This window comes from Hyperolius riggenbachi, chromosome 11, assembly GCF_040937935.1.
Source record: "Hyperolius riggenbachi isolate aHypRig1 chromosome 11, aHypRig1.pri, whole genome shotgun sequence".
In the NCBI taxonomy this organism is placed as follows: Eukaryota; Metazoa; Chordata; class Amphibia; order Anura; family Hyperoliidae; genus Hyperolius; species Hyperolius riggenbachi.
This window is the reverse complement of record NC_090656.1, coordinates 131288418-131316167: the sequence shown is the minus strand read 5'-3', so window position 1 is coordinate 131316167 and position 27750 is coordinate 131288418. Positions and strand designations below refer to the sequence as shown.

Below are 27750 nucleotides of genomic sequence, written 5' to 3'. Positions count from 1 at the left end.
TGGCAGAGCTGCCTTTTATACATGGGCTGCCAGTAAGTACAAGCCTACAGTGCCTATAGATAAATCCGGCCCTGTTCATGCACAAGACAGACAAGACAAATAACATTTATATTGTATTTTTCTCCTGGAGGACTCAAAGCCCTTGAGCCGCAAATCTAGGGCGTGCTCAGTAGGCAGCAGCAATAGGACTCCTTAGCCCAAGGACTCCTTACTGGTGGTAAGCCCATGCTGAGCACGGGCTATGCCGCCGGAAGGCACCGCTCAGGCCCCGCTGGGCCGATTTGCATAATTTTTTTTTGCTCTGCTAGCTGCGTGTGCAATGCGATCGCCGCCGCTACCCGCCGATCCACTGCTATTCATCGCGCCGCGGCCGCCCCCCCCCCCAGGCCCGTGCGCTGCCTGGCCAATCAGTGCCAGGCAGCGCTGTGGGGTGGATCGGAGTCCCCTTTAACGTCACGACGTCGATGACATCGGTGACGTCATCCCGCCCGTCGCCATGGCGACGGGGGAAGCCCTCCAGGAGATCCCGTTCTTTGAACGGGATCTCCTGATCTCCGTTCGCCGGAAGCGATCGGAGGGGCTGGGGGGATGCCGCTGAGCAGCGGCTATCATGTAGCGAGACTTTGTCTCGCTACATGAAAAAGAAAAAGAAAACGGATTTGCTGCCCCCTGGCGGATTTTTAGCAAACCGCCAGGATGGTTAACAGAAAGAGCCAATATTCAAACCCAGGTCTCCTGTGTCAGAGGCAGTGAGCCCTTAAAGAGACACTGAAGCGAAAAAAATATATGATATAATGAATTGGTTGTGTACTATGAATAATTACTAGAAGATTAGCAGCAAATAAAATATTCTCATATTTTTATTTTCAGGTATGTAGTGTGTTTTCTAACATTGCATAATTCTCTAATATGTGAAGATTACACAACACTCAGCATTCAAAATGATTCTTTCAGAGCAGTCAGTGAACTAATGACCTCTCCTCTGGCAATGAAAAAGTAAATAGTTAAGGAACAGTTGAGATAATAAAAGTCAGAAAACAGCCCTCTCCACGACTTTGAAAGTCGTAGAGATTAATGGCTTTTTTGTATAGAGATAACAACTGGAGTTTCTTAACTCTTCCTGTACTGGAAACAATTGGACTGATGTATCTGATCTTAATGTTTTATTTCTTAGCTGTACTACACATACAAATAATAATATCATCATTTTTTTTTTCGCTTCAGTGTCTCTTTAAAGGGAACCTAAACTGAGAAGGATGTGGATTTTTCCTAAAAAAATACCAGTTGCCTGACTCTCCTGCTGATCCTGTGTCTCTAATACTTTCAGCCACAGCCACTCAACAAGCATGCAGATCAGGTACTCTGCATTTTGAATATATTAAAAGCTTGAAACATAAAATCAAAACTAAATTTCAAAATTACTCCCCAAGCTGCAGCTGCTCAACCTGCTCAACCTGCACTACTACGAATGTAAAGGTAGCTATACATCTAGCGATGATGGGCAGTTTCGACCAAGAGACAAATCTCTCTCTGATCGAATCTGAATAGAGAGAGATCTGTCAGCTCTGTCTGAAATCTCTCGGGAATCAGCCATGTCCGCCACCTGCTGTTGCCCCCCTAATGTATAAATGTACTCCATGTTTGTGCAGTTATACATTACTGGTCCTATGTCGTCTACAGTGCAGTGCTCATCCATCCTCAGACATCCCCGAAGGTTATTGTATTGGATTCAATATAAAAAATTAGTTTGCCGCCAGATGTTGATGACGCTGCGTGATCCTGGATCATCAACACCAATCGCCAGGGCACATGTCACTATCGGAGGTACATGACAAGGGATCAGCATGCCACTGGTGAGTATAAGTTCCCCAAGTATAGGTAGCCAAGTATAATGTCCCTCAGTAAAATGTAGCCAGCTATAGGTGCTGCAGTATAGGTTAGCCAGCTAAATGAGCCGCAGTACAGGTTAGCCAGCTACAGGTACCACAGTACAGGTTAGCCAGCTATAGTTATCACAGAATATGTTAGCCAGCTATAGGTGCCACACTACAGGATAGCAGCTATAGGTGCCACAGTACATGTTAGCCAGCTATAGGTGCCACAGTACAGGTTAGCCAGCTATAGGTGCCATAGTACATGTTAGCCAGCTATACGTGCCGCAGTGTAGGTTAGCCAGCTATAGGTGCCACAGTACAGGTTAGCCAGCTATAGTTGCCACAGTACAGGTTAGCCAGCTATAGGTGCCGCAGTATAACTTAGCTAGCTATAGATACCCCAGTATAGATGTCCGCCTCCCCTCAGCAATCCCCCTGCCTGCAGTGATTCCCCCCATTTTCCCTCCCTCCACAGTGATAGCAGGTGGGAGGCCAGTGTTAGTGATCCACCCTGCGGTGGTTCCCCCCTATCTCCCTCCAAAGCGATAGCAGGCGAGTGACCGGTGCTGTTAATCTCTGTGCCTCTCACACATGCCGATCGCACCACCAGCTTAAGTCTTCTCTGTCCACAGTACCAGGGCGCTGCTTAATGACATCATCAGCACCAGCCGATTGCCTGCTATCGCTGCAGAGATAGGGAGGGCAGGGTGGGAGCTGCTGCAGGGGAGGGATCACTAGCACCGGCCGCTCACCTGCTATCGAGGGAGGTGGGGCTATCACTGCAGGGAGGGGGATCGCTGGGGGGCACGTATACTGGGGTATCTATCGCTAATTAACATATACTGAGACACTTATAGCTAGGTACCTTATCCTAGGGGGGAAAGGTGGCCAGTGAAAGGGGACGAAGCCAGCAGAAGCGCCACAATCACATGTGGTGAGTGCCTGTTACTTTTCCCGTCATGGTGACGAGCATACCGCTTTGATCTTAAATGCCAGGGAGGTTAACCATTACACTATCCAGCCCCTGCTGAGGACCCCTTTTATGACTGCTACACTGCCTCTGTTTGCTCATGCATGAAGGTGATGATTTCATTGTGTGTGTCAAAGTTATTCTAGAAACTGGCCAGGATTGCCAGGCTGTTCTTCACCAATGCTGTTATGGGGTTGGGATCACATGAGAGGAAAGCAGAGTCCAGCAAATGCCATGGTGCAAAGACAGAAGACAGAACTGCAGGTAAGGACCAGGAAAATCCTGCATGGCGCTAAAGAAAAAGAGGCAGGGTTTTGAAGGCAGGCAAGTGCACATTTTGTAATGATAGTAGGGCCCCATCCCCCTTCTTCATTAGGCCTATTGCTACAGTCCTGTAAGTGCAATATAAACAAGGTACACGTTGTCACAAGAGCCCTCAGTGGCTGACCGCACTTAGCCTTCTAAACGGTGCCAGCGCACAGATCGTGCGAACTCTGGTCGCAGTCAATGCGCAGGAACCGTTAAGAATTAGCCGCAGACAACTCAGAAGGGAGCCTGTGAGACACGGGTAATTACAACGTCACCTACTGGTTCAGAGTAAACTGCCACCACCGCGGTTACTATGGGACCGTGGGGCCCACTAACTGACTGACTAATCCTGCGAATAAAACGGTTAAACACACGATATTCTGTCTAGCCAACAACAAACAAACAGTAGCGTATCTTCAGAGACCCGGGATCAGTTCTGTGTGTGCTGATAAGCAGGGTAGCGGAAAGTGAATGACTTGGAGAAAGTCGTTTATTCACGCAATATAAATAATTAATATATACAGACAATTTATTAAAAATCACAATTATTAAGACAGTAATAGCCAGTATGAAAAATAAAAGAAGGGAGAAAAATACTTAGTTCCTGGAAAGATGTCCTTATTGTGGGAAGAATCATAAAGTTCTTGGTTTCAAAGTCCAGAGTTCAGAGTTCAGACCAGGTGGATGCCAGCATATCCTTAAGCTGGCATCTGATGAGTGCAAGATGGTTCAGTGTGGAGGACACTGAGTTTGGGTCCTCAGCCATTCTTATGCCCCTGCTTCAGTAGGAGGGAGTGAGGGCGGGGAGCCATACACCCCCTTCAAAGATGAGATGAGCCCTCCCCTTGTACTGGGGCTAGAAATCATATCTACCCATATATGGGCTCTATCTCACAGAACCGTACAGGTCAGGGCAGATTTATTAACATTTTCAGGTCTGTCTCGATTTACCCAGCGCCCTGATACCAGACATGAGGGGTGGGACCCCTGTGGTATCATCAGGGCCTTTTCAAACTGCCTAACTGGCAGTCCTTACCTCAGAATGTTCTGAAACTTCCTCAGAACCAGCACCGGGGCTCATGCTACACTTCCCCCACGTTTGGCGAAGCTGCCATCTCAGGAACCCCAGAAATATGACAGATCTGGGAAGTTATGGATTTGCTATGAGACTCAGGTTATTCCCAGGCAAAGGCTCTTTGAAGTTTGGAGCAGCCAGCGAGGTGTCGCCTCCCCTGCTGGGAATGACCCAGTGGGTCTGGCTTTTAGCCCAACTAGATTGCTCCTGCCATGGTGCTTGTCACCTTATACCTGATGGATGGGCCATCAGCACAGCTTGAAGCCAGGGACTCTCTGGGGCAGATTAGGCTCAGGCTCATTAGCATATCAAAAGAGCCAGCCAGCCTTTGGAATGGTGCTCTCTTTGCTAAGAAAAGGACTTCAGCTGTCCCTACACACTCAACCCAGATTGTATCGTTTTGAAGCGCAATCGATGCAGGGATCGAGTGCGATCGTTCTTTTCTTCACGGGCGGTTCCAGGACGCGCCTGCGTCCCCACAATCGTCCGTGACAGCCCTCCCCCTTGTCCGTGGCTTAGCCACTCATCCGCAAGATGTGTGGCGGCGCCGCTAACCTGGCTGACGGGCCTCGAGTTGCCGGTACGGCGGGAAAACCTATTGGAGCCTGTGGCTCGGTTCCCCTGGACCGGTCGCGGTCTGCTACCCTCAGGGTTGACCCAACATGGACCGTTCTGGACAGGGCGTTTGCGCCACTGCAGTCGGACGTGGTGTCTGCCAGGACTGCTGACAACGGGCAGTGGGTTGGTTAGGTCAACAGCCAGCCCACGCAGGGTTCCCCTGCTGAGTGGCTGTGGACCTAAGGGAACCCCGCGGGAATCCCTGGACCTTCCCAGCTCCTGACAGACGGCACATGCCCTGCAGTAGTTGGCTACATCCCTGTTCATCCGGGGCCAATAAAACTGTTTCCGAATACCGGCGAGTGTCTTGCGGACACCCGAGTGCCCTGTCAGAGGATTACCATGTGCGGATTTCAGCACATGTCCCCTGAACGCACTAGGGACCACAAGCCACTTGGTATCCGCGTGGGATCTACCTGTAGGGGGCTGTACAGACTCACTGTACAGTCTCCCACCTTCCCAGTACACCTTGAAAGCGGCCCCGTTTGCGAGGGGCTCAGCGGCTTGCTGCCTGAGCACCTCCAGGCTCGGGTCACTTTGTAGTGCGGCTGAGAATATGGCGCTGTCAGTTTCAGCCAACTGGCTCATGTCACACGAGGCCAGCGGCTGAAAGGTCTCATCCCTGCGGTCAGAGGAGGGGGAGGAGGCCGGAACCCCCTCCACCTGTTCTGAGCTCGGGTTCTGAGCAGTGCAGCTGCGCGGTACTGCTAGCACAGGTACACTGTCAGAATGGCACAGACGGGCATTACTCAAATCATCATTGCATGCAGTAATGACATTGACAGGTATAGACATTTTTTCATTACAGACAGGTTGTACAAGAAACTCAGGTACAGTTACAGCATCATCACAACAGACAGTCTGTACCTCAAACTCAGGTGCCTTTGAAGCAGACACTATTGAACCTGGTACCCTTGAACTGGGCACATTCAACCCAACTCCCCCTGGTGCTCCCCCAAGTGTATAAAGTACCTGGTGGTGGGTGGAGAGTCCGTCTCCTTCCGTGAGCGACAAGGCGGTCGTGGCAGGTTCATAGTAGGACACAAGCTTGCCCAAATCAGTCCCCAGCAACACAGGGACTGGGAGATCCTTCATAACCCCAACAACCCTTTCTTGGATTCCTAATCCCCAATCAAGCTTCACTGTCGCGTGGGCTATGTGAAAAAGGGTGCCCTCTACTCCAGTAAGGGCAAGGGATCGGCTGGAGCTGATGCTCTCCTTTGGCACAAGGTGTGAGTGAACTAACGTGATGTCAGCTCCGGTGTCTCGAAATCCGGTGACAACTTTGCCGTTCACTCTAACAAATTGCTGCTGGTCGGTTCGGTCGCGGATTTCCTGTCCGCGTGCAAACAGGACAAAATCTGATGATCCAGGCTGTGGTTCGCTGGCGGGTTGCCTCTGCTGTGGGTGAGGTGCAGGTGATGCAGATGATCCAGGTGCTGGTGGTGTCTGTCTCCGCTCCGGACAGTCGAATTTCATGTGTCCGGGCTGGCGGCAGTAGTGACAGGTGACCTCTCCAGGCGCTGCAGGCCTGGGTGCAGCAGCTGCGCTGGGTGGCCTCTGTGGCGGACGGCTCACAGGGGCAGGAGGGTCTGCCGAGGTATGGGGCTGACCTCCTCTCCAGCTGGATGGGACAGTTCTGCGGGTATCAGCCACCCGGGTAGTTGCAAAAGTCTCAGCAAGGTCTGCAGCGACCGTGGCTGAAGCCGGCCTGCGTTCTAACACAAACTGTCGTACATCAGCAGGGCAAATGTTCAGAAATTGTTCGAGGACTATCAAGTCCTCCAGGACATCATAAGACCCTTTGGTGAGGCCTAGTGTCCACTGGCGGAGTGTGGTGAGCAAGCTGCTGGCCACATCTCGGTACGAATCAGAAGACTTTTTCTGCCAGGCTCTGAACTTTTTCCGATAGGCTTCTGGCGTCAGCTGGTACTTAGTAATGATAGCGTCTTTTATAGCAGCATAATCATTATCCTTCTCCGCAGGCAATTCTGCGAAGGCATCAAGCGCTTTGTAGCGCAGCAAAGGTGTCAGATGTCTGGCCCACTGGTCTTGGGACAGACGATACTGACGGCATGCTTTTTCAAAAGACCGCAAAAACAAGTCAATGTCTGTGTCTTTTTCAATATTAGCAAATTTAAATTTTGCACTTACGGGTGCTGCAGCTCCTTCAGCAGGGAGGCTGGGCGGTGAACTCCGGCTGGCCTGTTGCACTTTTGCCATGTTTAGCTCATGCTGTCGTTGGCGCTCCCGTTCTCGCTCCCGCATTTGGCGCTCCTCACGCATGTACTGCAGGTACTTGTCCAGGTCAGTGTCCATCAGCTTTTGTAACGCCTGCTGCATTAGCGGATCAGTACAAACGGACAGTCCAGTACTGGCCGGTTCCAGGCGAGTACTTTCAGAAACTCTGGGATTGGGGTCCACACTGACATTCTCCGGCGTAACTGTTGATGCAGGGCCCTCAGGATGCACAACCTCTGTACGGTCAGGAGTCTCAGTCTCTGGTTCCCCTCGATTGTCAGATGGGCTGGTATCCACTTCAGCGGACACTCCCGGCTCCCGCAGTTGCTGGGTATCCCATTGAAACAATTCCGTTACCAGGTCCTGTTGTTTCTTGCGGCCGACCTCAATGCCTCTCTCTTGGCAAAGATTTTGCAGGTCCGCCAGGCCCATTTTCTTGTAGTTCCCGGACATTTCCATGCCAAATAAAATAAAACTTTTGGGGAGGGGTACTGGCTACACAGTCTCTCTGTATATATAAAAAATATATTGCCTTCCAGCTACACCAACGAATTAGTTTGTTTCTCGATAGCGCTAGCGCTATCGTAGATACTTTCAGCACAACACAGGTCCCACCCGCTGCCTAACACTGTCACAAGAGCCCTCAGTGGCTGACCGCACTTAGCCTTCTAAACGGTGCCAGCGCACAGATCGTGCGAACTCTGGTCGCAGTCAATGCGCAGGAACCGTTAAGAATTAGCCGCAGACAACTCAGAAGGGAGCCTGTGAGACACGGGTAATTACAACATCACCTACTGGTTCAGAGTAAACTGCCACCACCGCGGTTACTATGGGACCGTGGGGCCCACTAACTGACTGACTAATCCTGCGAATAAAACGGTTAAACACACGATATTCTGTCTAGCCAACAACAAACAAACAGTAGCGTATCTTCAGAGACCCGGGATCAGTTCTGTGTGTGCTGATAAGCAGGGTAGCGGAAAGTGAATGACTTGGAGAAAGTCGTTTATTCACGCAATATAAATAATTAATATATACAGACAATTTATTAAAAATCACAATTATTAAGACAGTAATAGCCAGTATGAAAAATAAAAGAAGGGAGAAAAATACTTAGTTCCTGGAAAGATGTCCTTATTGTGGGAAGAATCATAAAGTTCTTGGTTTCAAAGTCCAGAGTTCAGAGTTCAGACCAGGTGGATGCCAGCATATCCTCAAGCTGGCATCTGATGAGTGCAAGATGGTTCAGTGTGGAGGACACTGAGTTTGGGTCCTCAGCCATTCTTATGCCCCTGCTTCAGTAGGAGGGAGTGAGGGCGGGGAGCCATACACCCCCTTCAAAGATAAGATGAGCCCTCCCCTTGTACTGGGGCTAGAAATCATATCTACCCATATATGGGCTCTATCTCACAGAACCGTACAGGTCAGGGCAGATTTATTAACATTTTCAGGTCTGTCTCGATTTACCCAGCGCCCTGATACCAGACATGAGGGGTGGGACCCCTGTGGTATCATCAGGGCCTTTTCAAACTGCCTAACTGGCAGTCCTTACCTCAGAATGTTCTGAAACTTCCTCAGAACCAGCACCGGGGCTCATGCTACACTTCCCCCACGTTTGGCGAAGCTGCCATCTCAGGAACCCCAGAAATATGACAGATCTGGGAAGTTATGGATTTGCTATGAGACTCAGGTTATTCCCAGGCAAAGGCTCTTTGAAGTTTGGAGCAGCCAGTGAGGTGTCGCCTCCCCTGCTGGGAATGAGCCAGTGGGTCTGGCTTTTAGCCCAACTAGATTGCTCCTGCCATGGTGCTTGTCACCTTATACCTGATGGATGGGCCATCAGCACAGCTTGAAGCCAGGGACTCTCTGGGGCAGATTAGGCTCAGGCTCATTAGCATATCAAAAGAGCCAGCCAGCCTTTGGAATGGTGCTCTCTTTGCTAAGAAAAGGACTTCAGCTGTCCCTACACACTCAACCCAGATTGTATCGTTTTGAAGCGCAATCGATGCAGGGATCGAGTGCGATCGTTCTTTTCTTCACGGGCGGTTCCAGGACGCGCCTGCGTCCCCGCAATCGTCCGTGACACACGTAGATCCAGAATCATCAGAATTTTATCTAGTGAACTAAGAGGAAACTAAAGCATAACCAACAGCGTAAAGGGCAATTTGTAATGCAGCTTACGGCACTGCAGTGCACCACCTATAGGATGTTTACAGTGCTACAGGTGCATTACAGTATTATGGCATTGTGACACACTGCATGCCGTACATTACCACAAAACATGCTTGTTAACAGCTACAGTGAAACATACTTTTCATTGGCTGTATGTTTTACTGTGCATGGCACAATGCACCGCACTGCGGATCCACATGGATCCATCACATTGCACTAAAAAAGTGTACCATTACAATATAAATACATTGCGTTAGCAATCCAATTGTCTAAATTAACACACAAGAATGCCCCAGTGTCTAACAAGGAAGTACACAAAGCATTCGATTAGTATAATCACCACAGCTTCATAGAGAGAAGTAAGATTTCAGAAACTGTTTAGTCTAACCACAAAGAGTTATGAGATTCACTTCTTCTTTACAATGTCATCATCATAGAAAGGGGAAACATACAAAAAGGTTTTAAAGGTAAATTCCACTTTTGTTTAAATTTTTTTTTTTTGTAAAATTTGTCAAGTCAGACCAGGATTCAAATTTCACTTTGCAAATATGTCATCAGCACTGCAGATCAGAAATCTCTCTCAACATTTGCCATGCAAAGCATATTATAAATTTCAAGCATCCTTTTTTATCATTTTATTTATTAATTTGCATTTCAAATGTTCACAGATATCCCCTACTTTGAAAGTATATGCCTGACAGATCAATTGTGCAGAGCTGTTTTATGTACTTATATATACTTTGAATGCTAATACTGCACGTTCCAAACTCCTATTCTAGATTGAATGGGAGAACGACTGTTGTACTACTGTAGATACAATGTTTGGACACTGTAACGCTAGATACACACTATACAATTTTCTTGCTGATGAACGAATTACGTCGATGGCTGCCTCACCAACAAAATCCGCCGTTATCCTCAGATCTTCCAGGGAAGCAATCAACTCTTCCTTACTTACTTCGTCCATTAATCCTTGGTGTACGTTATCTGTCCACGCTCTAATGGCTTTCCCCACTGAAGTGAGTGCTATGGACGGTTTACATGCACCCCCACAATCTGTATATATCTTCTTTAGATCAAGATCTAATTTCCTGTCTAGATAGTCTTTGAAAGCAACTGAGTCCTCCTGTGGAAGTGTAACATCGATAGTCGGAGAACCGATGCATCTACTACTGGTGCATTCTCTAGAGATTTTACTCCTTCTTCCGGAAGTGGATATAGCTTTGAAAACATGTTGGCCAGAGGCGGTCTCTTTTCAGTGCGTTGCCACTCATCACGGGTTAGTTCCTGTATCTCCTCCATCATAGGAAAAGCCATTTTAGTTTTTGTGAGATGCTTGTAGTAGCTCTTTTTCGGTTTCTTAGAATCTTCTTGCATTTCACCATCCTCCCAACTTATGGCTTCTCTCACTGCCCTAACATAGGGTTACACTAATGCGAAATCGAATCCAACTTCAAATTCAGTTTCCTGAAGCGCAGCCGCTGACGTAGAAGGGTGGTCATGTGTGACCATTTGAGATGATAGAGTTGGTATCTTACCCATGTATTCTTGAATGGAGCCTTGAACCGCCTTTTGTATAATTTCTGATACGTCAATGGGTTCTGAGACAGTGTCCTTTCCTAAATCGCGAAAGCAATCTGCGAATACTAATTTCCCTGGTACAACAGGCTGTACGCAGTCCCAGCAGAGTTTTTCTTGATTAACATATAATGGAGATCTCGATCTTGACTTAGTCTTCTTGTGCGATTTACTATGCTTCGACTTGCGTCTGGGGGATCCGTCTCTTGAGTCAGCTCTATCCTTTGAGCGCTGTCTCGTAGGTGAATTTGAGGAATGCCTTTTGTTGCGTGACCTCGTGCTTCCACTAGAAAAGAAAAAAAATAATTGCAGCAATGAGCACTCCTTTATCATCATTTTTTTTTAAACCTACCTGACACCCCCAAGGAGAATGCACATGCAAATGTCTTGCACCACAATGACCTTCTCACCTATCCATGAGATGAGGGAAAAAAGAAAACCATGTGTGCCACGAACCTCCAGCGCGCACAGCCTGCAGCCACCATAATCAGAGAAAGTTTTGATTAACTAAGCTGTGTCTGAACTTCCGGTCGACGCATGAGCCAATGAGGCTAGGCGGAAGTGACGTCTTGCGTCCCGCTTCCTGAATCGCGCCCTGCGTTCCACTGCGAGTGCCAGAAATCTTTAAGATCCTGGAGCGCACGCCACTGAAAGCCGCTCCGCTCATCCGGTAAAGCAATGCTAAGAAAGGGTTAAGGACGCCTGCCTTGACCGCACTATTAGTACGGTAAGATTATCAGATGCCGTACTGCAAACTTAACACCTTTAGTGTTCTCTAGTTCCAGCAGCAGATGATATACATTAATACCCCCAAGAACCAGCAGAACAGGGTTTTTTGCCAAATCCAAGCCCATTTAGAGCTTGTCCGAAGGCCTTGCAGCAGAGGAGGCTAGCCTGCGCGAGGGTCACAAGATGCGACCAGTAAGGGGGAAAAATAAAAATGTTTGCAGGACTAAAGCCTGCTGTCCTGTGAGATGAGGGACCAGGAAAAAAGACATAGGGGAAGGGAACTGGCAAAACACTTATAGTTAACATGTCCTATGGGGTATTAGGGGGCGGGGCCAATACCATTCGTGTTGCCATGGAGGCAGGGGGAAAGAAAGGTTACACGGTTTCTGGGAAGCATATCTAGTGATCTTAAAGCATTTTCTGTGAGCGTATCATAAGCATAAATATTAATTTCAAATAGTAGTGCTCTCCTCTTTTTCAAGGGTAATATACAATGTGAACAATGTAGACTAGAATATAGATAATAAAACAGAAACCAGTCAACTATGTCAGATATCATAAGTGGTCCAGCAAGCCTGAATTCCATTAAAGAATACCAGAGCCGAAAAATCCTAGGAAAATGGGGGGGGAGAAGTAAATAATGTCACCTATGCCGATGCCTACCGCTCCCCACTGCCCCCTACAATTACCTTATCGCATTCCGGCATCTTTTTGTAACTCGCTGTTGTTGGGGTGACTGCGCAGGTGCTGGCCGGGCTGCCTGTAGCCAGGAGAGCACTGTGCATGCTTATGACACAATGTGGCTGGCGAAGTGACGGGCGGCATACGCATGTGCAGTGCACTCCAGGCCCCGGGCAGCCTGGCCACTGCCTGCGCGGAAGCCCAGCTTTGGCGACTTACAAAAAGATCTTGGGGTGCGATAACGTAATTGCAGGGGCAGAGAGAATGGGGGGAGAGATAGCCATCGGCACAGGTGACATTATATGCTTGCTCCCATCCCTCAACCCCCCCCCCCCCTTCCTAGGATTTTTGGCTCTGGCATCTTTTATGTAAAAACTGTTTGCAACTCATCTGGAAATATTGTAGCCTTCACCTAGGTTGTATCCATTGGCGTAGCTAAGGAGCAAGTTTTACATTGGGCCCTCCAAAATCACTCTATATGTAACAATTGATAAACCTGCCAAGGGCAATTACAGAGTCAGAGGTGCAAGAAGGGGATGAGGAACAATTTATTAATGATTACTACTATTCAAAGCATCTATAAAAGTGATTTAGGACCCAAGGGCCCCAGTGCGATCACAACCTCTGCATTCCCTATTGCTACGCCACTGGTTGTATCAAAATATAGTGGATGTTGGGTGATAAACTCAAGCTGTCCTAAAATAACTAAAATTTAAAATCTTGATGAAGATCTTGCACAGAACAAGAGCCAGCTAATACCTATACCTCTCAATAAATGTCACTATGATGTGATGTCACCCAAGCGAGGTCAGTAAATCTCAGCTACATATGAACAGACATTTTTTATTGAATCCACTTATGATCCACCCCCTCAGTGATTTAATAAATAATCATGGGGCCCTCCAGCAAAATTTGATGGAATTCTTTATGCTCAAATGCCCCTCCTCTTGCCTTCCAGGGAGTCCTTCATGGCGAGGGGGCCACTCGGCTGGAGTCATTCGTGCTGCGGATGCCAATCTGCACACTGACTCAGGATTATGGATTATTAGCAGCAATTAAAAACTTTTGAATTTACTTGGAGTATCGAGCTCTACTTATCATATAACAAGGGTAGCCACCTTGAGTCCCCCAACCATAACAAGTGCGGCCAAGATAATTCCTGTTCTGGATGGGACCCATTAAAGGGACGGAAGGTGAGAAGTTGGGGCTACCTCAGGCCCTCTGTGGCTGTAAGGACTGCCCTGTCCCCTCTAGAGATGTTTGGAGATTTTTAAATATGACTTTGTAATTGCAAATCAAGGCAGCTATGTGCACTGCTGCTTATCAGGAACTATAGCATCTCTATATGTGCTTAAAGAGAACCTGAACTGAAAATAAACAGTCAAAATAACCATACATAGGTCATACTTACCTCCCATCTAGTCCACTACTCTATCGCTTTATCCTCTCCTGCATTCCATTTGTCCACTGTGATTAATAACTTTCTCCAACCTCCATTTTAAAGTGGAACTGAAATAAGAGGTATACGGAGGCTGCCATATTTATTTCCTTTTAATCAATACCAGTTGCCTGGCAGCCCTGCTGGTCTATTTCTCTGCAGTAGTATCTGAATAACACCAGAAACAAGCATGCAGCTACTCTTGTCAGATCTGACTTTAAAGAGAATCTGTATTGTTAAAATCGCTCAAAAGTAAACATACCAGTGCGTTAGGGGACATCTCCTATTACCCTCTGTCACAATTTCGCCGCTCCTCGCCGCATTAAAAGTGGTTAAAAACAGTTTTTAAAAGTTTGTTTGTAAACAAACAAAATGGCCACCAAAACAGGAAGTAGGTTGATGTACAGTATGTCCACACATAGAAAATACATCCATACATAAGCAGGCTGTATACAGCATTCCTTTTGAATCTCAAGAGATCATTTGTGTGTTTCTTTCCCCCATGCACTGAAGTTTCAGGCTGCTCTTTTCTTCTTGCAAACAGCTTTGCCCTTGTTTGTAATTCCTCAGTATGTGAAAGCCCAGCCAGCTCAGAGGACGATTTATCCAGCTTATTAGAGCAGCTTCTCTCTTCTCTCTTATCTAAATAACACACAGGCAGTGTGCATAGAGGGGCCAGAAAGGGTGAGTTCATAGCAGAACCACAACACTGAAGAACTTGGCAGCCTTCCAGACACAGGCCGACAAGTCTGACAGGGGAAAGATACATTGATTTATTACAGAGACTGTCATAGTAGAAAGTGCTGCAGTTACCCAGAACACATTAGAATAGCTTTTGGAACATGTAGGATGATAAAAAACAGGATGCAATTTTTGTTACGGAGTCTCTTTAAAGTATGAAACACCTGATCTGCTGCATGCTTGTTCAGGGGCTATGGCTAATAGTATTAGAGGCAGAGGATCAGCAGGGCTGCCAGGCAACTGGTATTGCTTAAAAGGAAATAAACATGGCAGCCTCCATATGCCTATCTCTTCAGTTCCCCTTTAAAAATGGCCATTACCCCCTAACAGCTTCCTGGTCAGCACACTGTTAAACTGTAATATCGCCCACTTGAGCCATAGGGAAATATGGACATTACCTTGCACATTCAGTTGTAACTGACAGCTGCTGATATATAACTGACAGCAACTGGTATATTTCAATTCTCACAAAATATTGTCAGAACCGGAAGGGATCACTGTAAGAAGAAAATGGTGAGCCTCTGAGAGGAACGGACGGTGAGGTAAGTATGTAATATTAATTTGCAGCTGCGTCATGTGTTTATTTTAAATATTTTTTCTCACTTCAGGTTCCCTTTAATGAACAATGTGCATATATGAATGTAATTCATAGGCGGTGTGTTTTCTTGTTTATGCATCAGTACAACCCTTTCAGTCAGCCTTAAACGGATGAAACAATATCCGTTATCAGAGCAAATCTTCAGCCTACAGAAACCACCACAGGAAGGAATGGCTGTAACGCTCAAGTTTTGGTTAGCATAGAGCACAAACATATACTGTATCTATTTTAGAGCATATATGAGGCTGCATTCAAGTTATACAAAAATAACTAATTCAGTAACAAGCAGACTTCTATGGAGCCACGTATGTCTGTTTTAACTCCTATCTTAATGATTTTGCTGTCTACTTTATCTTCATCTTTATCTACTTTATCTTTATTAGATTAAAAGAAAATTGGATGACCAAAGTTTTGCACTAATTTAGCAGTAAATTATACCCATAAATCCACAAATTTGTGTAATTAGCACATATATTAATTTTCTTTGTATGATTTTCCCACCCCTGCTAGCATAGCCATTGGTTTAAGTATACCTGAAGCAAACAAAAAAACAATAAAAATGTAATATTTACCTACATAGTAGGAAGAATCTGGATGTTTCAGAAGCTTCCCGGATCCTCCTGCAGCCTACCATTCCAATGTTGGGATCCCTGACACATATTCTCTTTTTCTTCTTATAAAGTATATTTTATTCACGCACGTTTTATGAAAAAGGGCAAAGCATAATATAAATTCATGAATCTTGTGACAGTATTACCCCAAGGCATACAAGTCAATGCAGGAAAGATGCATGACTCATAGACGTTATGGGGCCTCAAATAACCCCATAAATAATACAGACATGCAATATCCTAGGAAACCATATAGAACAAGGGAAAGAAAAACATAACATAAACGTGAACATACATCAGATACAGAAATGTAATAGTCAAGGTTTGTCATCAAGAATCTCAGTGAAACTCTTGGTTACAGAAAATAGCAGTAGTAACCATCATATCATGATAATACCAGTGATGATAGGCATAATAGCGCCTCCAACAGAGCTATTCATGGAGCACATGATAGCGTGAGAAGTTATTGTCCTTAGTTTGGAAGTCAATCCACAGAGCCCATGTGAGAAAATGTTTATCAAAAGTACCCTTTTGGAGATAGGTAATCTCCTCATATTACATAGAGTTAATTGCAAGAAACCATTCCATGAAGTGGATCTGAGGTGAACTTTTACACATTGCATAATTGTGTTCCTTTCCTATTGTTTATAGGGCATTCCTCAAGCCAAATACTTTTTTATTTTTGTTTTAATACTCGAATTCCCTATAAACTAAAAAAGCCACGCCCACGGGTTTTCAGAGAGCCTTGGCAGTAGCAAGGGCTCATGGGAGCTCAGTCTGGGCAGGAGGAGGGGGAGGTGTTACTAGCCATTGATTGCAGAGGCAGAGGGGAGGAGGGAGGAGGAGAGGGGATTAGGCTGATGGCTCAAGATACAGATAAGCCTGCCTCTGTGTAATGTTTACAAACAACATGGCTGCTGTCATTGTATCACAGGAATAAATAATCATATTCTATTAAAACTGTTTGCAGCTAGATTTGCTGTGTAAACCATCTAAACTTTAGATACGATATATAGAAAAGTTACTTGTTATAGTTAGTTTTTCATCTCGGAAGACCTTCAATGATTGCGTCATTATGAAGGTCAATACAATTATTCCTTCAGGCTGAAGTACAAAAACCTGCAGCCTTGCTGTAAGAAAGAGTTATATTGACCTGGGGTGTAGTGTCCCGCAAAGCCGCCCCCGAAGACCCCGCATCACTCCATTTCTGGTGCCTGGCCCCGCCTCCCAGAGCTGGGACAAGGTGCTCCAGCAACCAAGGCTGAGACACTAAAGTGTGCCCCTCCATCCTTCCCATCCCAGCCGTCACACACTTATTGCTATTAGACTAAGAGGTGCCCCAGAGTCCACAACCACCTCCAACACCTTAATCTCTAGTTATCTGGCTTGCAGTCACGGCCATGTATCCTCTTTTCTTATTTCTCTCTGCTTCAAACACAATGGAGGAATGATAGCTGGGCAAGTTGTCCTACACTAAATACAGGTACTTTGGTTGTGGGTACTAGTTAAGTGGGTGCTTGGTGCAGATAGTGGGTGCCATGTGGAGGCTGTATGCAGGTGTGAGCATTGGGGGAAATGTTAGGCCTGAGTGCAGGTACTTGATGTCATGTGAGTACTGGGTGACAACTATGGGGGAAAGGAGTGTGGGTGAATGTTGGGAGAGGTAGAGCTCAGTAGACATCAGTGTGGGTGCTGCAGGAAGGGGAAGTCATTGGGGGTGCTGGGGGAGGGAGAGGTCACTGTTGGTGCTGGGGGAGGCAGGATCACTGCAGTGCTAACGCTGAGGAGGGAGAGGTCAGTATGGGTCCTAGCTGAAGGGAGAGGTCACTGTGACTGCTGGGGGAGGGGAGAGGTCACTGCTGTCAGGAGACACCATCTTACCTGCTCCCAGACAGCTGCAGGGATGGTTACACTAGGAATCCTGTATGGGACCTCTTTACTCCAGTGTCCCAGGTGAGGAGGAGCTTCTTGAGGGTGGTGGGTGGGGCTTATTTTCCCAGCCAAAGGGGCTTTTTAATGGGTATTTTAAAAGGGGGGTGCATGGTCACCCAGAGACACCCCCCCCCCTTCCCCCGTACGTGCCTGTTTGGCAGTATTCAATAGGAAGGGAATAAGAGTTAATACTGCACTTGGTATGGTGGAACAGTATTACCCACTGATCTCTAGGTGAAGCAGTGTCAGTAACCTTCCAAATTGTAGCTAACACTGTGTCCCAGAAGTTAGTTAAAGAAGGGCAGTCCCTCCATATATGTAAATGCTCAGGAACTAAAAGAGCGAGAAAAACACAAGGACACCTGGAGCCCGTCATGGTGTATTATCGTCTGGTGATTAGCAAGGCATATAAAAGAGTTATATATACTCACAAGTGTGGGTTGTTCAAGGAGGCAACCACTCATCTTGGCATATGGGGAAGTGCCATCCCCACTCGACCTTTAGGAAGAACATGTTTGGTTGCTGTTACTTAAAAAAAACTTCACTCCACTGTATAAGTGAGGTGGAAACCCCCCTAGATAGGGTTGTATACAAACTATAGACAGTTAGGAGGTGCCCCTGGATGCAGTTAATGTATGTATCCAAATACGGAAAGGAAGTTCTCGTCCTACCTTAAACAAGGTGACTTGTGACGTATACTTTAAAAAATGAGTTTATTGTAACAGTAAGCACTTCAGACAACGCGTTTCGTGGCTTAAACTGCTTCCTCAGGTCAAATAGGGTGCTTTGCAGGGATGCCACACTGTTGGGATCTACCAATAATTCTGTAGTGAGGAAACACTCTGATTCACTGCACAGCACAGCCTGAGGGGAGATGATGCAGCAGGTGTGATGACACGTGGGAATGGCCTGTGCTCAGGGTGCAAAGCCCCACGTGGCCGGGACTCCGCATTCTGGCTATCCCAGCCTGCATGGGGGACAAGGGGTTAAGGAGGATTGGGAGGGGGGACCCCACGCTGTCTGTTTTCATGAAATGTATACAATATGTATACAGAACTCAGAATGCAGTAACCTGTACTGCAGCAGTGTCATTTTACACAGTTTAAAAAACATTTTTCCTATAAAAGTTTGAAATCGATTTGCTCAAAAAACTATAAGGTCTTTTCACAAATTTTTTTTTTTACCTTGTTTCTACTCATCTGCTTAATATACATGCCAAATTTGGTGATGATTTGGGGCTTTACAATTAACTGCGGAAGTTGGCACTATTGAATTCAATAGAAATGCATTTGGAACACGAAAATTTGGAACATGAAATTCGGTTTTCGCAATTCAATAGGAATGCATTTGGAACACGAAAATTCAGAACACGAAATTCGGTTTTCGCATGCGGTACACCGAATTTCGGCGAAATCGTAATTCAGCTGTTCCGATCAGCCCTAGTGTTGCCCCTTATTTCCTATCTACAGAGAGCGACTTCTTAATCCTGAATGGGAACAGGTCTAATCTCCTCACCTGCTGATATAGTGGTTACCTGGACGGTAACCCATGTTTGTGAGTATAAATAGATACTTGTCATATCCACATACAAGTACATACTACACTATATTGGGCTCTCGGTGTCTCTATTCTGTGTCGACTTGATCAGGATTAATAAGTTTAAGTAACAAGGGGCCCAGACAGAGTGCCAAAACCTTCACATAACATTTAATATCTCCATTAGAAAGACACTGACGTGGAAAAAAATGTTATAATGATTTGTATGTGTAGAAACATAAGTCTAATATTGTTTCCAGTACAGGAAAAGTTAAGAAACTCCAGTTGTTATCTATGCAAAGAAGCCATTGGGCTCCACGACTTTCAAAGTCGCAGAGAACTCTGTCTTCTGATAGGATGGATAAAATTGCAGTGATAGGTTGGATAAAATTCTTTATTAAGGATAAATCCAAATATCCACATGAAATATTTACGCAAGTGTCAACACCAACAAGCCGCCAGAAACTAAAAAGTCCTCAGACCAGACTCTCTTCACAAAATGTAGCAAATCTTCAGCGCTATATGGACTAATGTCGATCTTCAAACCATCACCAAAACACCCATCAAAGTGCCACCTTACCACAAAATGGATGAGACCCAGTTTATAAGGTCATAAGGCATGTAATAGAGTTGGTACAGGTCATCTAATACTTCCTACCGGAACTTCACTTCCGTTACTCTCCAGCCAAAAAGCAAAATGTAAAGGAGATTTAAGTGTACACCGTGTAAGGTTAAAAACACTCAAATGTATTTCTTAAGAAGCAATTCCATCCACAAAAGAACATAAAAGCGGCACTACTTCCGGGCCCTTGCAACAGGGACCCGATCAATGTAAAGTGCCAATGGTTAACACAAAGATACCAGCAAGCTGTCTGCCATCCAATCACCCGACCAGTTTCGCTGTTGAGTCATCATGGGTGCGTGAGTAGAATGGCACGGATCGTTAAATATATAAATTATGGACATTGTTACCCTGCCTATGGGCGGTTTCACCTGGCCGGGACCTGTAGCGTCACATCACTTCCTCTGTGGCTAGAATCTAGAGCACATATGTTGTCTTATATTGTAAAACATGGGGATATCACAATCTGTCTGCCGCTTATCTATAATTCATTGATTATTTTTGTTTTCAATGGGGCGAAAGCTCCAGTTTTTATCTTAGCGAGTCTTATGATGTATCAAATACAATTTACAAAGGCTATATGACGGGGTTTTAAATGAACCAGGGGTCTTTTATTCGTCAATTTTCAAATTTCTTCAAGATTGCGGACAAGTACATAGACAACCAATACAGGACTCCACATCATAAAAAAGGACTGCCTGACACGTGTTTAACGGCCAAAGACCGCTTCCTCAGAGTCATACAGTGTACACACATATCAACTGTCGATTCAACGACAATATCACCACGCAATCTGTAGAGTCAGTAGAAATGCACTCCTAGACGGGATCCTAGACGCAGAAACGCATCCAGGAAAAGTAAGTGACCATGTCTTATGATGTAAGTGAAGTCTTATGATGTTCCGCATTTGTGTTTCAAGTAGCGGATATTGACAACGTCACTAAGGAAGTGACGTGACATGATGGGACTAATCGTCCTGTCTAACTTCGTTTGCGGGACAGCACGGTCGTGCTATGCATTAGCACTGCTTTGTGAATCAAGCCCATAGTGCCAACAAATATATACGGTAATTAAAACAAGAGTAGTGTCATTTGATAGCCCTGGGTTTAAAAAATGTATATCAAATAACGTCATGTCAGATATGTAAATAAAAAGGGTTTACTGTGCGCAAACTGCCTCACATTACAACACAATGCAGCTAAATGATTGTAATGAAAAGAGAAATGATGACCAATAGGTGAGAGGGAAAACAGTGAGGACAAGAATAAATGAAAGAATGCAGTATTGAGATGCTGTGGAACCAGGCGTAAGAAAAAGTAATGGTTACCGAATCCCAGGAGATGGCCATCACAATTTGCTGCTTCTTCGGGTGCTACTTTTTATTTGTATATACTTTGTATTTAATAATAAGAATACATCATTTTTATATACTGTATACAGACTGTAATCTTTGGCTTCATTTAATAGAAGAATATCAGTAACGATGAGGCCAACTTCATGGTACCCCCACACACAGTCCAAAGGGGAGTTAGTTTTTTAAAACATGTAGTTCCACTAATGTAGAAACTGACAAACCCATACAAATTATAAGCAGATAAGCACATACGGTCTGATGCAGTAAACTCTGGTAAAGTTGCCTAGGTAGCACACAGTAATCTGCACGCTGCTATAGTAACATGTATTACCAGGGCCGGCGCTACCATTAAGGCAAAAGAGGCAGCTGCCCCAGGGCCCCAGAGCTTGTAGGGGCCCCCAGTGGCTACAAGAGGAAAACAATTTTTTTAAATCGGCCTTATAGTTTTTGAGAAAATCGATTTTAAAGTTTCAAAGGAAAAAAAAACACATTTAAAAACCTGCCGACTTTAATGGTTAATAGCAAATCCACCTTAAATGCTAGAAACCCTAAATTTGCAGGATATGTTAAGGAGGTCATTAGGAATAAGAGGAAAAAACAATTTTTTCAAAAAGACCTTATAGTTTTTGAGAAAATCGATTTTAAAGTTTAGAAGGAAAAAAGTATAGTTTTAAATGCGGTAAATGTAACTTTTAGTAGCAAACCTAACGGTAGTGTAATTTTACATGCATCAAACGAAAGCACAATAAATTTCCTGACGGGGTTTCCAGGGGGTCTATATGCAGCCGCAGCGCTTTGGACAGGGATCGCTATACAGCCGCAATATGGCTTTATGAAGATCCCTGGCATTTTTTCCTATTTTCCCAATTTTTTTTATGTTTAGAGTGTGGAAATGTTTTATTTTTTTTTTAAATTATGTGGGGTCCCCTCTCCTGAAACCTTTTAACCCCTTGTCCCCCATGCAGGCTGGGATAGCCAGAATGTGGAGCTCTGACCGATTGGGACTTCACACCCTGACTATATCAGCTGCAAAAAAGGTCCCCTAATGCCGATTTTTGTTCCGGGGTATATGTTGGGGGGGGCCCCCAGGTTTATTTTGCCCTGGGGCCCCATTGTTGCTTAAACCGGCCCTGTGTATTACACCATGCAATACCAAAGCAACATGCAAGTTAACCCACTAACTTGCATGGCATTAAGGGTTAACAGCCATTGCTCCTCCTGCGCTAGTAATGATAAAATTGCTGGCTGAGCACTCCCTGCGCACGACAACTTTTCCGGAGTTCCCTGCATCAAGCCCTTTGTGTCCTGGCTAAGATTTGTAACTATCACTTTAGTGCTTTAGGGCAAAACCTGCTATGCCAGTGGCACAGCTACAAAGCACGCACGCACGCACACACACACACACACACACACACACACACTCTCTCCTCCCTCTGCTTTAAAATCATCCTTCATTCCGCACACAGCTTGCAAATATACTTCACTGTGTCACAGCATGCAGAAGAGTCTGAGGGGGAGGCTGATCTGAAGAGGTAACAAGTAGTTAAATGCTGTAATATAGCTACCAGTCAGGGAAAAATGTATACACTACTGCTGACTGCAGGGCTGGATTTACCATTAGGCACTGTAAGCACGTGCCTACAGGCGCATGATGATGGAAAGGCGGCTCACTCCCCTGCCAAGTGCCTGTCTTCCTTATTTCCTTTGCAAAATCCTGATGAGAATGTAAATGAGAGGTTATTCACTTGCCTCCCTTCAGTCAGGGGCAGTTCTAGCTACTTAATACTAAGGTTCCTCTAACTACCTACTACTTAATTTTGAGGGTTCTTCTGGCTACCTAATACTAGGAGCTACCTATGATGGGCAAGGGAAGTAAGGGAGAAGTGACAGCTGGGCCTGCCAGGACATTTGCGGTGCAGTTTGGTGGGGGTTTGAGGGTTCATGGAGGGCAAAGCCTAAGGTGTCAGGACATCTGTTCCTATAGGCTCCTGGGAGGTAAATCCAGGCCTGCCTGACTGACTGGCTGCATGTGATGTTACACTCCTGGCTGCATCTACTGTAACTTCCTAGGCTGTTGTTTGCTGTCCATGCTGAGAGAAATAATGCCTTTGTAAACAGTAAGATAAGTAAAGACACATTTCTGGAAACTCAATCCCTTACCACCACCTGAATAAAATTCTTTCAGCAAAGTGATTAATAAACTATACACCGAGGCGTTGATAGCAGAATAATAATAAATACATTTACTAAGCACAGACATCATCATAAACCATTCAATAAATAATGAAAAAGAATCTGCAGTGCAGATTACCAAGAGAGTCTCATTTTGAGTGTAGAATATAAACGTATCAGACACCTGTTTTCAAATAGCTAAATTGAGATGTCACCGAAGATTTAAGTGTATAGTGCCTGAGAGAAAACAATGTGCTTTTGGTGAGGTCAGCTGTGATCCTGAGGTACCAAAATATTTAGTATCAGCTACAGATACAGATGATGTAATTTGGGCACGGCGCATAATGACTTGTAGAAAATTGGGAAATTACTGATATTCTACTACAGGGCCCTAGCTAATTCTGATAGTAAAATATTGGTAAAAATTACCAATTACCTAACCTGAGCCTATTCTCATTTGAAAAGAATTAAATAATTGAATAAAACCGGTGCCAAGAAGGATAATATATATTCTTCGAATGAGCAACTTCTTAACCTGAGTGTGCTTGCCTGTACAGTGGTTGCCTTAGCAGTAACCCACCCTTGTGAGTTTCATTTCATGCCAAGTACTTCATGATTATATAACCATAACCATAACATACTACACTAGTGTGGGCTCTAGAGTTCACCTTATGTCTTCCTACAAACTATTCTCAATTCAACACTCCCTCTAATGATTCCTGAACCTAAATTACCCCCTGTTCTGCAATCTCAACCAACAAAAGTTTGCTGCTAAAAACTCCCTCTGCTGCCTATTTACGATAATTAATGGGCGCCACCTGGGCTAAAATTACCCCATGGACTCCGACATAGCCACGTTTAACATTTGGGGTTCATGCTGACCATTTTATCAGGTATCCGCCGGCACCCAAATTACTTGCTTCGCATTAATAGTATGCTGTGTCTTCAAACTGCTAGTTTGCCAGTGGAAATATTGCTTTCCATATTGTCACAATATAGGTTGGCTACTATCCATGTGCAATAATACAGGGTCTAAATGATGAATTTAGAAGCCCACAATCTGAATTTGGTTTTGTCTGTCAAAACAAAATTGAGTGGACAAATTTTCAGGAAGATCTGACTCATCAACAGCATGAATTTCATTCTGATCATTCAAATTGAATTCAGTTGACACTTCAGATTCCAGTGCTTCTAGGTTAGTGTACTAACCAAACACCAGTGGCGTACCTAGGACATTTGACATATGGTGCTGGGTATTAAAAGACAACCCCCCACCCACCCCTAAAGAAGGAAAGGAGCAAAAGGAGAGAGTGCGGCATGCTAAGCACGCCACGGCCAGGTAATGCCAGGTAAAGGTGTCCCCAGTGTAGGTAATATAGTTGTCCCCAGTATAGGTAGCATAATTGGCCCAGTATAGCTAGTATAGTTGCCCCCTGTAGAGGTAGCTAGTATAGTTGCCCCAGTATAGCTGTGTGACAGGAACATAAGAAAAAAAGTAATTTATAGCACATTTTATTTTGGAAGAAATGTACATTTTATATGTATGCATTTTACATTTTTTGTGATAGTGGTCCTTTAAAGTGACTGTTCTGGGCATACAGGGGCTATACACACATGTCGTTGATCTACAGCCAAGCAACATGAACTGTTTTTATAGAGTAAGTATTAGGGACAATGTAGCAGCGTCCGGTGGGGTAAGGAGGGTAACAAAGTGTTTGTTTGTTGCTTGGGGAAGGGGGGAGAAGTAAGCTGTACACATGCTAGTTTCTCAGCAAAAGACTATCTTATCTCTCCCTATCCATGTAATATAAACATTAGTAAGCTTTACTTGTGCTGTGTGCTGTATGTGCATGTAAATGTTTATTGCAATGAATGTCTCCCAAGGATAAATAATCCATAAGATAAACTGATAAGAAGAACTAATGGTGGGAATACACGGTTTGTTTTTTGAGCCATTTAGATGGCTCGATAGATAATTTCTGACATGTCAGATTTTCCCGTTCGACCGTTTCGGCACTCGATTTCTCATAGAGGTAATTAGAAAAAGATAAGAAAAACGAGCGGAAGATAAGAGAATCGACTGCAGAATCGAGCGGCAAAAACGATTGAGCGCAGAATCGAGCGGCAGAAACGAACTGTGTATTCCCAGCATAATTCATTAGAAAAAAAACAGAGGATTAAAGCTAATTCATAAAATAGGAGAGATAGTGAAAGCTTATTAATGATACATATAAGGGGGCTAATTAATGAGATAAGACAGATAAAGGGAGGGGAAAAAAAGATAAAAATGAGAAAGATAGCTTATTTGTGATGTTATGCAGAAAAGGAAAGATGTTTCACAAGAAAAGTTTTTGTACATCAATCCTACTATCACAGCATCACTTTGCTAATAAATAAGTACATTCATTCCTATCAAGGATTACAAGAAGTAACAAAATAATTTTAGGTACTTGCCTTTTAAACACAGCCAAGTTAAGTACCAGTCCTGAAAATATGCAATTATACCACTGGAAAACAACCTGCGTATGTCTCCATTAAGCTGCTGTGGAGTTAATGAGTTATAAGTCAGAGCAACAGTTCTAGTTATAAGTTAAAGGAAACCGTGTGACCTAAAACCAAGCCCTGAAAGAACCTCATCTTCCTGTTAACACACTCTAAACAAAAAAGGCTGAAACCAGTTTGCTCTCTCTCTCCCTCCAACCCTTTATATCTTAATAATTTTATTTCGCTTTTAACTGAGAAGTACCATGTTTGTGCCTATTGGAGCACAGAACAATCTGGATGGATATGCCTAGTACAAAAACAGATTGAGCAGGCACATGTGATGGTACACTGGTAATGTCCCTAGTGGTGATGTAGTAATGTCGCAAGAGGATTAGTGGTTATGGTCCCTGTCATGGCAGAACTACAATGGTGAATTATACACTGTTTGTCGATTATAACCCAATCAGAGATTGATGGATTCACCTGCGCCACCTGCACCATTGTATGAAATTGCGTACACAATTTAGAGTATCCTTTAGGTCTCCGCCTAGTTTTAAAAAATAGTGTTTTGTCAAGAACCAAACCTTCTTTCCATAGGAAGCATCATTTGTTATATGTCCCTGGAGAAGAATCCAATAAACTTCCCAGCAGACCCCCCTCACATTCTTTTGGTTCTACAGCCAGCAAAAAGCAGATCCTTGGTACATTCCTCCCCGAATCCAGCCAGGGGGAAGAAATCCAATACTCTATAATTAATATTGGAATAACTAGTACTCATTTTACTAAATAATCAGCTTTCCATAATACCAGCCATATCAAAGTTAGCAGATGGGCGCTGGAAACAACTGGTAGGTGGTTAAGCCAGGAAACAGTTGTCCACCACCTTCTGTCACAGAGATATGGTTTTCTCTGAAATGAAATATGATAACTAATATGTGTTTGGTCTCTGAGAGCAACAGAGGACATATGGAACACACAGGTCTCATTTTCCACATTATGGGCTTGTTTAACAAAAGAGTGTTAACTGATAGCATGGCAGTGCTATGCAGTTAACACGCGAGGTGACGTGCACGCAGCTTTGCGCACGGAAAGGCTTACGCCCATGTGCTAACTGACGTTTGCATGCGATAATGCACGCATTTGCGTGCGAATGCTTGCGTGATCGCGCGCAAACCTTTGTTTAGCACGTGGGCGTAAGCCGTCACTTTGCGTGTTAACTGCATAGCACGGCCGTGCTATCAGATAACACTCTTTTGTGAATCAAGCCCCATGTGTTGACCTGACACAGAGCTATCCCTCTCATGAGAGGGGAGGAAACCAGATCATGTACCAGGGGCTGGCTGCCCATCTCTGATTACCATCTCCACCCTCCAGCAGAGAAAGAGTTCAATTGCTGGACACACAGGCTGTCCAGAGTCTATGCTAGCCTATCCATACCATCAAGGATTTGGGCTTCTATCATTGGATTATAACCCACAGAACTTTCTAACTTCTGATTGGATTTACAATCCTAAAGGATACGGTAATTTGGAAAACTGCTCAAACATTATCCAGTTATTTTTCACTTTTATTCCCTTTAATTTACTATAACAATCTGTTCATTTCCTGTATTCATTTTTTTGCATTATTTTCCTATAAAATAAACAATGAAAAATCGTTTGTCTCTAAGTGCTTGTTCTGCAAAGAGTCCTGCATTTCCTGAGAGAATGTTACCATAACTGTTTTATTGATTCTGTTATTTTTTGATATCTCTAGAAAGGTTGTTGAATTAACCCTTTTTCCTACAGGACTAGCTAGAGCTAGATTTGTGTATTCGCACGCTAATGCAAATTTGTGATCAACCCGATCTGTATATGAGATTGCAGATTGTATCAATTGTACATACAATTGAAATTGTATTGAATGTGGACTCACTAACCAATCCAAAAGGTTACATTTCCTGCAGTGCTGAATGCCTTCAGAATTCTGAGGCTGATAAACTGCGGCAAAGGGAAGAGGAATTGGAGGGTGACGTC

General features: G+C 44.6%; 1 protein-coding gene across 1 annotated transcript in view; it reads right to left on the bottom strand.

The window, feature by feature from the left end:
- The window catches only part of LOC137539068 (4-galactosyl-N-acetylglucosaminide 3-alpha-L-fucosyltransferase FUT6-like), a 69611-nt gene extending 53936 nt beyond the window's left edge, over positions 1–15675 (bottom strand). The window contains exon 1 of the mRNA XM_068261539.1: positions 15601–15675. The gene's annotated coding sequence lies outside the window, so the exon portion shown is untranslated. The remainder of the gene's footprint in view (positions 1–15600) is intronic.
- Positions 15676–27750: the final 12075 nt, after the last annotated feature.